Source organism: Pseudophryne corroboree, chromosome 1, assembly GCF_028390025.1.
Source record: "Pseudophryne corroboree isolate aPseCor3 chromosome 1, aPseCor3.hap2, whole genome shotgun sequence".
NCBI lineage: Eukaryota > Metazoa > Chordata > Amphibia > Anura > Myobatrachidae > Pseudophryne > Pseudophryne corroboree.
In genome coordinates this window covers 41,960,945-41,973,936 of record NC_086444.1, presented here as the reverse complement: position 1 = coordinate 41,973,936, position 12,992 = coordinate 41,960,945, and positions in this window count along the sequence as shown.

Genomic DNA, 12,992 nt, shown 5'->3' with positions numbered 1-12,992 from the left:
CTCCTGTCACCCTGCAGAAACCAGCACTGCAGACACGCCAGTCTCCGGGGGCAGGCCACAGCTCCCGGACCCCCGGAGTGCAGAAAACGGGGATCGGGATGCTTAACCATGCCACCTCCCATGAAGCCATGCCCCCATACACCAAGCCATGCCCCTTCTAAACTGCACATTCCAATTCTAATCATAATGAGAGGTGCTACTAGGCTGAGACTTGTAGCTCCATACAGAGAATAAAAGAGAAAATGCAGATGCACACTCTAAATACTAAAAACTGCTAGTCAGAATAAGTGTTATAAACTCTGTAATATAACATAAAACATAAAACATAAAATTAAAGTGGTTAGCATAATTTTGACCAAATATTAACAATGTTACATTAAAAGTGCTAGATTAAGTGTTACAGAAATAACATTGATACCTTGTCATATCCCAAAAACCTGTAAAGTGATATGTGGTATCGGACTATGGGCTGCTATGAAACTAAAATATTCTTGGACGATCTCCCTATTCATGTAATGTGTTTGAAGCTTTTTGCATCTCTGGTTCTACTCTTTTGCTGCTCCCTTGGAGGACTTCAAAGCGCCATACAGCATACCTCCCAACATTTCATCTTTACAAAGAGGGACACACACCCGAAAAAGGGGTGTGGCTTCGCGGAAGGACCCGCGATCGCGAGCCACGCCCCCGTTTTCATCACTGAGGGGGCATGCCCAGCGCTCTGTGAGCAGGGCAGCGAGAGACAGAGCCTCCCAACTGCCCCCCCCCCCCCCGCCCCCACTGCGGGACACTGTGGCCCGAAAATCGGGACAGTTGGGAGGTATGCCATACAGGGCAGTCACAAAGGGTGTGCAAGCGGAGCAGCAAAACAAAGTGAAGACCCCTGTGGGCAGCACCATCGCTGCCGCATGGCCTCTACATCTGGCTCGCAGGGTGCCTGAAATGACACCCTGCAGCCAGAATTGCTGCTGCAGTTGGAACATCCTTTGGACACTTTAAACATGCACCCTGCCCTCTGTACAGCCCCCCTGAGGATGCTCTGGGAAGTGTTGCTCTACCTGGTCGCTGACAGCCCCACCCCCTCCGCATGACATCATGTGTTCGAGGGGCATGGTCGGCACAGAGCACAAGTCAGCCCTGCGCCGGCACTGCCACTCATCCCCCCCCCCCCCCCCCACACACACCATTATTCCTCATGCCATGTTAACCAGGGGGAGATGTATCAAGCCTTGGGGAGAGATAAAGTGGAGAATCAGCCAATCAGCTTCTGTCATTTATCTAGTACAGTCTTCAAATGACAGAAACGGATTGGTTGATTTGGGGAACTTCTCCACTTTATCTCTCTCCAAGGCTTGACACATCTCCCCTTCATTGTTTAACCCTGATTATTTGCATCATGAGGCCTTTCTTCTTTTGCATCACAGAATGGGGGCACTGATGCAGTGGTTACTACATACTACTATAAAGGGCAGATTAATGAAAGTATTGAAAAATGAAAAGCGAAGGTGTTGCCGATCAGATTCTAGCTATCATTTCTCTATTGCATCCTAGAAAATGATAGACAGAACCTGATTGGTTGTTATGGGCAACACCTAAACATGTCTGTTTTAGAAACTTTAGTAAATCTACCCTTAAGTATCTACTTTTCACAATGTTGATGATTGTTTGGAGATTATATTTCTGTATGTAAATGGCCCTGCATTATGTGCTGCAATGACCGACCCTTATATAGTATTCTCATGCTCCATTCGCCCAATAAAGACACTTTAAAAAAAAAGAACAGTTATATGAAGGTGTAAATCCCATCAAATGAACTAATTAATTAGTGATGTGCGGAACATTTTACCCCTTTTCACCCCCTTAAGAGTCAAATTTTAAAAACATCTCTGTTTAGTGGGTGGCTGCAAATAACTGTCACAGTTTCCAGACCATCCAGCAGGTCACATGTTCCAGTGCACAGGTAGAGTTCACCAACTGTCACATTTTCCAGAGCACAATGGTGATGCAATGTAAATGACAGACAAATATTTTTTCTGCAAATCTTTGGACCAGGACCTGTAATTTGTTATATTATGTGCCCTGCTCTGACAACTGCATCATAGTAATAAGTCACTCATCAAAGTCATCCTTCTGCTAGTAATATATAAAAAATAATAATAATAATAATAATAATAATAATAATGCATTTTGTAAATAAGTAAAACAACAAATTTGAAAATATTAACAACTAGATCAAAATGCCTGAAGTGCATGTAAACATTTCCATAACATACAACAAACTGAAAAATACGCATTTATTAAAGTTGCAAACCTGAGCGCTCACATCCTCCTCTCACTATTAATTACAACGGAGCAGGCAGCAGCAACACTGCGACAATGTTGCAACCTATCTGGAAATCATCTTATTACCAATTGATTTTGGCCCTCATTCCGAGTTGTTCGCTCGCTAGCTGCTTTTAGCAGCCGTGCAAACGCTAAGCCGCCGCCCTCTGGGAGTGTATCTTAGCTTAGCAGAAGTGCGAACGAAAGGATCGCAGAGCGGCTACAAAATAATTTTGTGCAGTGTCAGAGCAGCTCCAGACCTACTCAGCGCTTGCGATCTCTTCAGACTTTTCAGTTCCTGTTTTGACATCACGAACACGCCCTGCGTTCGCCCAGTCACGCCTGCGTTTCCCCAACCACGCCTGCGTTTTTATCTGGCACGCCTGCGTTTTTCCACACACTCCCTGAAAACGGCTAGTTGACGCCCAGAAACGCCCACTTCCTGTCAATCACTCTGCGGCCAGCAGTGCGACAGAAATGCTTCGCTAGACCTTGTGTGAAACAACGTCGTCCGTTGAAATAGTACTTCGCGCGTGCGCATTGCGGCGCATACGCATGCGCAGAAGTGCCATTTTTCTGCCTGATTGCTGCGCTGCGACCGAAATCTGTTAGCGAACAACTCGTAATGACCCCCTTTATTCTTTTAGTGCATGTTTGTGTATCTGAGGGGGTAATTCAGACCTGATCCCTAGGAAGTAATTTTTGCAGCGCTGCGATCAGATAGTCGCCGCCTACAGGGGAGTGTATTTTCGCTGTGCAAGTGTGCGATCACATGTGTAGCCGAGCGGTACAAACTGATTTTGTGCAGTCTCTGCACAGCCCAGGACTTACTCAGCCGCTGCGATCACTTGAGCCTGTCCGAGACCGGAATTGACGTCAGACACCCGTCCTGCAAAAGCCTGGACACACCTGCGTTTTTCCAGGCACTCCCAGAAAATGGTCAGTTGCCACCCACAAACGCCTTCTTCCTGTCAATCTCCTTGTGATCGCCGGGCGTTCTGAATTTTCGCACCATCCTGTCGCTGACCGACGGTCCCCGATGCTGCGGTCCCTCGCACCTGTGCATTGCGGTGCATACGCATGCGCAGTTCAGATCTGATCGCACGCTGTGAGAAAACTCAGACTGGCGATCAGGTCTGAATTACCCCGAGACTGGTCAGCAAGGTTGGTGCTGAAATGGGTAAAAAGGAAGCAATGGAAAAACTGTGTCCACCGAGGCCAGCTGTACTTAGGGCCTGATTCGGAGATGTACATAAATGCGATATTTACGTACATCTCCAATGTTTGCAGATCTGCACAGGAGCCCGCATTGCGCATGAGCAGATCTGTATCTGCAAAGTCAGTCGCAGTGCCTCAAAGCTGTGCCATGTTTGACATGCTGCTAGCATTTGGGGGTGGCGAATCAGTGCTCCAGAAAACGGTGATGTGCTGGCCCCATTTTCTGGACGTGCCAAAGCCAGTGGTTTCACTGGCTCTGGAGGGGAGATTTTGCCAGACATCCTGAGGTAACTTGAGAACTGCTTAGAAGTCCGATGGTCATGCAGTTGATCCGATGGATGTATCTTCGGACACAGCATCGGATCAGAGAAAGTAATAATAAAAAAAAACGTTTCAGTGCTCAACGGGCTCTTTTTCAAGGCAATATGATGGTGAATGGGAGAGGCAGGTACCACAATTGCATCCTCGAATGGCCGCATTATTGCGTGAGGGAGTGGGGCTCCAATTGTAGTCAGAGGGGAGGGCTTTCTAGGTATTCAGAAACCCCCCATGGGTGTGTTACTGTGCAGAGACGCAGCAGCTGTGTTCTAACGTCCATCTCTGGTACAAAACCTTTGGTACTCTAAACTAGAGATGAGCGCCGGAAATTTTTCGGGTTTTGTGTTTTGGTTTTGGGTTCGGTTCCGCGGCCGTGTTTTGGGTTCGACCGCGTTTTGGCAAAACCTCACCGAATTTTTTTTGTCGGATTCGGGTGTGTTTTGGATTCGGGTGTTTTTTTTCAAAAAACCCTAAAAAACAGCTTAAATCATAGAATTTGGGGGTCATTTTGATCCCAAAGTATTATTAACCTCAAAAACCATAATTTACACTAATTTTCAGTCTATTCTGAATACCTCACACCTCACAATATTATTTTTAGTCCTAAAATTTGCACCGAGGTCGCTGTGTGAGTAAGATAAGCGACCCTAGTGGCCGACACAAACACCGGGCCCATCTAGGAGTGGCACTGCAGTGTCACGCAGGATGTCCCTTCCAAAAAACCCTCCCCAAACAGCACATGACGCAAAGAAAAAAAGAAGCGCAATGAGGTAGCTGACTGTGTGAGTAAGATAAGCGACCCTAGTGGCCGACACAAACACCGGGCCCATCTAGGAGTGGCACTGCAGTGTCACGCAGGATGGCCCTTCCAAAAAACCCTCCCCAAACAGCACATGACGCAAAGAAAAAAAGAGGCGCAATGAGGTAGCTGACTGTGTGAGTAAGATAAGCGACCCTAGTGGCCGACACAAACACCGGGCCCATCTAGGAGTGGCACTGCAGTGTCACGCAGGATGTCCCTTCCAAAAAACCCTCCCCAAACAGCACATGACGCAAAGAAAAAAAGAGGCGCAATGAGGTAGCTGACTGTGTGAGTAAGATAAGCGACCATAGTGGCCGACACAAACACCGGGCCCATCTAGGAGTGGCACTGCAGTGTCACGCAGGATGGCCCTTCCAAAAAACCCTCCCCAAACAGCACATGACGCAAAGAAAAAAAGAGGCGCAATGAGGTAGCTGACTGTGTGAGTAAGATAAGCGACCCTAGTGGCCGACACAAACACCGGGCCCATCTAGGAGTGGCACTGCAGTGTCACGCAGGATGTCCCTTCCAAAAAACCCTCCCCAAACAGCACATGACGCAAAGAAAAAAAGAGGCGCAATGAGGTAGCTGACTGTGTGAGTAAGATAAGCGACCCTAGTGGCCGACACAAACACCGGGCCCATCTAGGAGTGGCACTGCAGTGTCACGCAGGATGGCCCTTCCAAAAAACCCTCCCCAAACAGCACATGACGCAAAGAAAAAGAAAAGAAAAAAGAGGTGCAAGATGGAATTGTCCTTGGGCCCTCCCACCCACCCTTATGTTGTATAAACAGGACATGCACACTTTAACCAACCCATCATTTCAGTGACAGGGTCTGCCACACGACTGTGACTGATATGACGGGTTGGTTTGGACCCCCCCCAAAAAAGAAGCAATTAATCTCTCCTTGCACAAACTGGCTCTACAGAGGCAAGATGTCCACCTCATCATCATCCTCCGATATATCACCGTGTACATCCCCCTCCTCACAGATTATCAATTCGTCCCCACTGGAATCCACCATCTCAGCTCCCTGTGTACTTTGTGGAGGCAATTGCTGCTGGTCAATGTCTCCGCGGAGGAATTGATTATAATTCATTTTAATGAACATCATCTTCTCCACATTTTCTGGATGTAACCTCGTACGCCGATTGCTGACAAGGTGAGCGGCGGCACTAAACACTCTTTCGGAGTACACACTTGTGGGAGGGCAACTTAGGTAGAATAAAGCCAGTTTGTGCAAGGGCCTCCAAATTGCCTCTTTTTCCTGCCAGTATAAGTACGGACTGTGTGACGTGCCTACTTGGATGCGGTCACTCATATAATCCTCCACCATTCTTTCAATGTTGAGAGAATCATATGCAGTGACAGTAGACGACATGTCCGTAATCGTTGTCAGGTCCTTCAGTCCGGACCAGATGTCAGCATCAGCAGTCGCTCCAGACTGCCCTGCATCACCGCCAGCGGGTGGGCTCGGAATTCTGAGCCTTTTCCTCGCACCCCCAGTTGCGGGAGAATGTGAAGGAGGAGATGTTGACAGGTCGCGTTCCGCTTGACTTGACAATTTTCTCACCAGCAGGTCTTTCAACCCCAGCAGACTTGTGTCTGCCGGAAAGAGAGATCCAAGGTAGGTTTTAAATCTAGGATCGAGCACGGTGGCCAAAATGTAGTGCTCTGATTTCAACAGATTGACCACCCGTGAATCCTTGTTAAGCGAATTAAGGGCTCCATCCACAAGTCCCACATGCCTAGCGGAATCGCTCCGTGTTAGCTCCTCCTTCAATGTCTCCAGCTTCTTCTGCAAAAGCCTGATGAGGGGAATGACCTGACTCAGGCTGGCAGTGTCTGAACTGACTTCACGTGTGGCAAGTTCAAAGGGCATCAGAACCTTGCACAACGTTGAAATCATTCTCCACTGCACTTGAGACAGGTGCATTCCACCTCCTATATCGTGCTCAATTGTATAGGCTTGAATGGCCTTTTGCTGCTCCTCCAACCTCTGAAGCATATAGAGGGTTGAATTCCACCTCGTTACCACTTCTTGCTTCAGATGATGGCAGGGCAGGTTCAGTAGTTTTTGGTGGTGCTCCAGTCTTCTGTACGTGGTGCCTGTACACCGAAAGTGTCCCGCAATTCTTCTGGCCACCGACAGCATCTCTTGCACGCCCCTGTCGTTTTTTTAAAAATTCTGCACCACCAAATTCAAGGTATGTGCAAAACATGGGACGTGCTGGAATTTGCCCATATTTAATGCACACACAATATTGCTGGCGTTGTCCGATGCCACAAATCCACAGGAGAGTCCAATTGGGGTAAGCCATTCCGCGATGATCTTCCTCAGTTGCGTAAGAGGTTTTCAGCTGTGTGCGTATTCTGGAAAGCGGTGATACAAAGCGTAGCCTGCCTAGGAAAGAGTTGGCGTTTGCGAGATGCTGCTACTGGTGCCGCCGCTGCTGTTCTTGCGGCGGGAGTCCATACATCTACCCAGTGGGCTGTCACAGTCATATAGTCCTGACCCTGCCCTGCTCCACTTGTCCACATGTCCGTGGTTAAGTGGACATTGGGTACAACTGCATTTTTTAGGACACTGGTGAGTCTTTTTCTGACGTCCGTGTACATTCTCGGTATCGCCTGCCTAGAGAAGTGGAACCTAGATGGTATTTGGTAACGGGGGCACACTGCCTCAATAAATTGTCTAGTTCCCTGTGAACTAACGGCGGATACCGGACGCACGTCTAACACCAACATAGTTGTCAAGGCCTCAGTTATCCGCTTTGCAGCAGGATGACTGCTGTGATATTTCATCTTCCTCGCAAAGGACTGTTGGACAGTCAATTGCTTACTGGAAGTAGTACAAGTGGGCTTACGACTTCCCCTCTGGGATGACCATCGACTCCCAGCAGCAACAACAGCAGCGCCAGCAGCAGTAGGCGTTACACGCAAGGATGCATCGGAGGAATCCCAGGCAGGAGAGGACTCGTCAGAATTGCCAGTGACATGGCCTGCAGGACTATTGGCATTCCTGGGGAAGGAGGAAATTGACACTGAGGGAGTTGGTGGGGTGGTTTGCGTGAGCTTGGTTACAAGAGGAAGGGATTTACTGGTCAGTGGACTGCTTCCGCTGTCGGCCAAAGTTTTTGAACTTGTCACTGACTTATTATGAATGCGCTGCAGGTGACGTATAAGGGAGGATGTTCCGAGGTGGTTAACGTCCTTACCCCTACTTATTACAGCTTGACAAAGGGAACACACGGCTTGACAAATGTTGTCCGCATTTCTGGTGAAATACTTCCACACCGAAGAGCTGATTTTTTTGGTATTTTCACCAGGCATGTCAACGGCCATATTCCTCCCACGGACAACAGGTGTCTCCCCGGGTGCCTGACTTAAACAAACCACCTCACCATCAGAATCCTCCTGGTCAATTTCCTCCCCAGCGCCAGCAACACCCATATCCTCCTCATCCTGGTGTACTTCAACACTGACATCTTCAATCTGACTATCAGGAACTGGACTGCGGGTGCTCCTTCCAGCACTTGCAGGGGGCGTGCAAATGGTGGAAGGCGCATGCTCTTCACGTCCAGTGTTGGGAAGGTCAGGCATCGCAACCGACACAATTGGACTCTCCTTGTGGATTTGGGATTTCGAAGAACGCACATTTCTTTGCGGTGCTACTGCTTTTGCCAGCTTGAGTCTTTTCATTTTTCTAGCGAGAGGCTGAGTGCCTCCATCCTCATGTGAAGCTGAACCACTAGCCATGAACATAGGCCAGGGCCTCAGCCGTTCCTTGCCACTCCGTGTGGTAAATGGCATATTGGCAAGTTTACGCTTCTCCTCCGACAATTTTATTTTAGGTTTTGGAGTCCTTTTTTTACTGATATTTGGTGTTTTGGATTTGACATGCTCTGTACTATGCCATTGGGCATCGGCCTTGGCAGACGACGTTGCTGGCATTTCATCGTCTCGGCCATGACTAGTGGCAGCAGCTTCAGCACGAGGTGGAAGTGGATCTTGATCTTTCCCTAATTTTGGAACCTCAACATTTTTGTTCTCCATATTTTAATAGGCACAACTAAAAGGCACCTCAGGTAAACAATGGAGATGGATGGATACTAGTATACAATTATGGATGGACTGCCGAGTGCCGACACAGAGGTAGCTACAGCCGTGGACTACCGTACTGTGTCTGCTGCTAATATAGACTGGTTGATAAAGAGATGTAGTATGTATGTATAAAGAAGAAAGAAAAAAAAACCACGGGTAGGTGGTATACAATTATGGATGGACTGCCGAGTGCCGACACAGAGGTAGCTACAGCCGTGGACTACCGTACTGTGTCTGCTGCTAATATAGACTGGTTGATAAAGAGATGTAGTATGTATGTATAAAGAAGAAAGAAAAAAAAACCACGGGTAGGTGGTATACAATTATGGATGGACTGCCGAGTGCCGACACAGAGGTAGCTACAGCCGTGGACTACCGTACTGTACTGTGTCTGCTGCTAATATAGACTGGATGATAATGAGATGTAGTATGTATAAAGAAGAAAGAAAAAAAACCACGGGTAGGTGGTATACAATTATGGATGGACTGCCGAGTGCCGACACAGAGGTAGCTACAGCCGTGGACTACCGTACTGTGTCTGCTGCTAATATAGACTGGTTGATAATGAGATGTAGTATGTATAAAGAAGAAAGAAAAAAAAAACCACGGGTAGGTGGTATACAATTATGGACGGACTGCCGAGTGCCGACACAGAGGTAGCTACAGCCGTGGACTACCGTACTGTACTGTGTCTGCTGCTAATATAGACTGGATGATAATGAGATGTAGTATGTATAAAGAAGAAAGAAAAAAAAACCACGGGTAGGTGGTATACAATTATGGATGGACTGCCGAGTGCCGACACAGAGGTAGCTACAGCCGTGGACTACCGTACTGTACTGTGTCTGCTGCTAATATAGACTGGATGATAATGAGATGTAGTATGTATAAAGAAGAAAGAAAAAAAAAACACGGGTAGGTGGTATACAATTATGGATGGACTGCCGAGTGCCGACACAGAGGTAGCTACAGCCGTGGACTACCGTACTGTGTCTGCTGCTAATATAGACTGGTTGATAATGAGATGTAGTATGTATAAAGAAGAAAGAAGAAAAAAACCACGGGTAGGTGGTATACAATTATGGACGGACTGCCGAGTGCCGACACAGAGGTAGCTACAGCCGTGGACTACCGTACTGTACTGTGTCTGCTGCTAATATAGACTGGATGATAATGAGATGTAGTATGTATAAAGAAGAAAGAAAAAAAAAACCACGGGTAGGTGGTATACAATTATGGATGGACTGCCGAGTGCCGACACAGAGGTAGCTACAGCCGTGAACTACCGTACTGTGTCTGCTGCGACTGGATGATAAATAATGATATAAAAAATATATATATATCACTACTGCAGCCGGACAGGTATATATTATATAATGACGGACCTGCTGGACACTGTCTGTCAGCAGAATGAGTTTTTTATTTTATAGAATAAAAAAACACCACACAAGTCACACGACGTGTGTTTAACTTTTACAGGCAGACATTCACAATACAATATAGTATACTATATACTGGTGGTCAGGTCACTGGTCAGTCACACTGGCAGTGGCACTCCTGCAGAAAAAAAGTGTGCACTGTTTAATTTTAATATGTACTCCTGGCTCCTGCTATAACCTAACTGCTCCCCAGTCTCCCCCACAATTAAGCTGTGTGAGCACAGTCAGATATTATACATAGATGATGCAGCAGCACACTGGGCTGAGCACAGATATGGTATGTGACTGAGTCACTGTGTATCGTTTTTTCACGCAGAGAACGGATTATATTAAATAATATAAAACTGCACTGGTGGTCACTGGTCAGTCACTAGTATAACTAACTAATACTATCAGCAAAATTCTGCACTCTCTGTCTGAGTACTCCTCCTAAGCTCCAGTAAATGAAGTGTCACTGTCTCACTCTGTCACTAGTATAACTAACTAATACTATCAGCAAAATTCTGCACTCTCTGTCTGAGTACTCCTCCTAAGCTCCATAAATGAAGTGTCACTGTCTCACTCTCACTCTCCTAAGTATCTATTTCTTCTCTAAACGGAGAGGACGCCAGCCACGTCCTCTCACTATCAATCTCAATGCACGTGTAAAATGGCGGCGACGCGCGGCTCCTTATATAGAATCCGAGTCTCGCGATAGAATCCGAGCCTCGCGAGAATCCGACAGCGTCATGATGACGTTCGGGCGCGCTCGGGTTAACCGAGCAAGGCGGGAAGATCCGAGTCGCTCGGACCCGTGTAAAAAAACATGAAGTTCGGGCGGGTTCGGATTCAGAGGAACCGAACCCGCTCATCTCTACTCTAAACCCCATCTACAAACTGACCACACAAATTCACAGTTTTGCCATGACAGACATATATGCTCAGATAAAGGATGAACAGCGCCCTTGCTGACACTAAATAAATGCAAATATGGTCTGTTCATCTGGCATATTATGCATACCTCCCAACATCTTGCAATACAGAGGTCCTAATTCAGAGTTGATCGCAGCAGCAAATTTGTTAGCAGTTGGGCAAAACCATGTGCAGTGCAGGTGGGGCAGATGTAACATGTGCAGAGAGAGTTAGATTTGGGTGGGGACGGGGTGTGTTCAAACTGAAAATCTAAATTGCAGTGTAAAAATAAAGCAGCCAGTATTTACCCTGCACAGAAACAAAATAACCCACCCAACTATAACTCTCTCTGCAATCACTGGCGTGCGCAGCACATTTTTTTAGGGGGTGCACCATCAGAGGGGTGTGTCTAGCACCGCCTTTTGGGCGTGTCTAGCACCATCTATTGACGGTCAACGCAATATATAATATCCACCCTTGTACCAATCCTAATAAAGCATTGTCAGATGTTGTGGTGTGCACCAAACAAACACCCCTGATGGCACTCAATGCAATTACACTGCTCCTCCTCAGCCTGGTCTGGCTCCCCCTCTCTTGCCCCTGCAAGCTGCAGCAGCTTACTTACAAGTCAGTCACTCACTGACACTGACAGTCGCAGACTAGTACTGCTGCTGCTGGAAAAACGAGTGACGCGTCAATGCTGCTGCTGGCCGCCTGCCAGTATTGAATTTGTCTTCCTAAGAGGAACGCTGGCTGCATGCTGCTCCTCATCAGTGGCTGGCTTCGGCATAGCATAGAAGGAAAGTGGTGGGCATGCGAGCAGCATGACGTAAACACGTCACAATTTTGCTGTTTTTGTACATGGAGGTGGAGCCGGGAGTTTGAAAGCCGGTGGCAGTGGCACCCTTGATTAACCCAGGCGTCCAGTCAGTAATGCAGTCCTGACAGGGTGCAGCACAGAGGGGACAGTAATCAGCCTGTTCGGCGATCACTGCATCAGGCATGTGATATCGGGTGCCAGACATTAGGGGGTGCCTGTGCGCACCAGGCACCCCCCCCCCTGCACACGCCTATGTCTGCAATTGTTATATCTGCCCCCCCTGCAGTGCACATGGTTTTGCCCAACTAACAAATTTGCTGCTGCAATCAGGTCTGAATTACCCCCAGAGTTGGGACTTCCCCCAAGACTAGGGCGTGCACTTCCAAAAGGGGGCATGGCCTCAGCATAAGGGGCTTTGCAGGAATACCTCGAACACGAGCCACGTCCCCATTTTCCATCACTGTGGGGGCATGCCCAGTGCTCTTTGAGCTGCAAGCGTGCCCCCAGTCCCTCTGTCTTCCGTAAATAGACGCTGTGCGAATGTGTATAGCATCTATTAAACAAATAAAATTGGGACAGTTGGGAGGTATGTATTATGGGAGTGTCACGGGTAGGTCAATGCAAGCGGCTACATATGCAGACGCACAGACGCAGACATAGCAGGCTAGGGTCAGACGGAGACACTGCACCTGCCATAGGGTTGTAAATGATTGGGGCATTTAAAGATGCACCAGTTGGTATTGCACGGGCGCTAGAAGTCTCAGACCTTGCACATTCGGACGCATGGATGTACACCAGGGAAGGAGGTTGCAGCAGCATTTGCATAAACTCGCAGATGGGCGATCACCGATAGACTCTGCTGTTTGCGCTTCTGCGTGCTACTCAGAATGAGACTCTAATTTTCTATCACTCCCAAATCCCCATCGCTGCTGCCTCACTGAGATACTACATGAGTACCTTGGGACTTCTCTAGTGGTCACCTGGCCACGCCCACCGTGATGTAAAGTACAAGGCTCAGGTAAGTGAGGGTCACAACCTCTAGTCCCCATAATGCAGTTTGGCCGGCAGCGGGCTAAGGGT